This window comes from Tachyglossus aculeatus, chromosome X1 (genome assembly GCF_015852505.1).
Source record: "Tachyglossus aculeatus isolate mTacAcu1 chromosome X1, mTacAcu1.pri, whole genome shotgun sequence".
Taxonomy (NCBI): domain Eukaryota; kingdom Metazoa; phylum Chordata; class Mammalia; order Monotremata; family Tachyglossidae; genus Tachyglossus; species Tachyglossus aculeatus.
Window position 1 is genome coordinate 98,368,410 of NC_052101.1, and position 1,670 is coordinate 98,370,079.

General features: G+C 46.3%; 1 non-coding gene across 1 annotated transcript; it reads left to right on the forward strand.

Annotated features, from left to right (window-relative positions):
- The first annotated feature begins 350 nt into the window (after window positions 1-350).
- On the forward strand, window positions 351-488 carry LOC119920606. Its single transcript, XR_005448336.1, has one exon. It is a non-coding gene; the product is annotated as a small nucleolar RNA SNORA7 (small nucleolar RNA).
- The last annotated feature ends 1,182 nt before the right edge of the window (window positions 489-1,670 follow it).

The window sequence follows — 1,670 nt, forward strand, 5'->3', positions numbered from 1 at the left end:
GCAAGAGTCTTTCCAAAGACTACAAGGTTATGGTTAGCCATAATATATCAAGGGTGATATGAAAGAGGAATGTCTAGTAACATGGGTCCTCAAGGATTGTGGGTGTCCTAATTTGCCCCGAGAAAGTGAGAAGCAGTGTGGCCTACTGGATAGAGCATGGGCCTGGGAATCAGAAGGACCCAGGTTCTAATTCCAGCTCCACCACTTGTCTGCTGTATTACCTAGGGCAAGTCACTTCACTTCTCTGTGCCTTAGTTACCTCATCTGCAAAAGAGGGATTAAGATTGGGAGCCACATGTGTAACAGGGACTGTGTCCGACCTGATTAGCTCATATCTACCCCAGCGCTTACCCCTGTCAGGGTCGCACCTGGAGAGTTTTCAGTACTCTACCAGTCTCGGCTGTCGGAGGGAGAGTCAAGCAGAGGCATACACATTCCATTCTTATCTTGACCAGTGGCTAGTGAGTGGAAGGTAATCTGCTACAAGTCAAAACTCATTTGTGCTGGGCAGCAGCAGCATGGGAGAGAGTTGAGGTCAGAGACTCAAGTTTACTGCGCAGAAGGAGGCAATGGTAAACCACTTCTCCTTTTTTACCAAGAAAACTCTATGGATCCAGTACCACAATGATTGCAGATGGAGAGCGGGGCGTTCTGGGAGAGATGTGTCCATGGTGTTGCTATGGTTGGAAATGACTCAGCATAAGACCCCAGCATTTAGTACAGTGCCTGGCGCAATGTAAGCACATAACAAATACCAGAAAAAAAAGCAAAGGGTCCTTTTTGGGAATATGTCCATAGGTTGAGTTGTATGTCATCAGACTGCTGAGGGTTACCATCTGTCTTCTTTACTCTGCTCTCTTAATACTCTCTCCCATGTTCAGCTTTTTGGAATTGAGAGGGATTCTTTTTGTCAGTCAATCTATGACATTTTTTGAGTGCTTACTGTCTGCAGAGTATTGTACTAAGCACTTAGGAGAATACAGTATAACAGAGTTGGTAGATAAATTCCCTCATTACACCTATTCAATCAGATCCCTCACTGCTCTTCTGGCCTCCAGAATCCCCCCTTGTTAATCTATGCTGCTGCACACATCATCTTCTTGCCTAACTCAGCACACATCTCTCCAACTCCTCAAAACTCTCCACTGGCTTCCCATGTCCTTTCTCATCAAGTAAAAATTCCTTATGATCAGCTTCAAGACTCTCAGCCACCATCACCCATATTACACTTGGGAAGTAGCATGACGTAGTGGATAGAGCATGGGCCTGAATGTCAGAAGGTCATGGGTTCTATTCCTGGCTCCACCACTTGTCTTCTGGGTGGCCTTGGACAAGTCACTTCATTTCTCTGTGCCTCAGTTCATCTGTATAAAGGGGATTAAGTCTGTGAGCCTCATGAGGCACAGGGACTGTGTCCAACCCGATTTGCTTGTATCCACCCCAGGGCTTAGTACAGTGCCTGGCACATAGTAAGCACTTAAATACCCAATTATTACTATTATTACATATCTGCTCTCTTCCCCTGCTACTGCCCAGCTCACGCTCTTCACTCATCTTAAGCTCATCATCCAACTGAGCATTGCTTTCCCTCTCTGCCTTTGTCCCTTCACTATCCCCTGGCCCAGAACTCCCTACTTCCCCAAACCCCGCATTCATTGCCTTCCCCATAT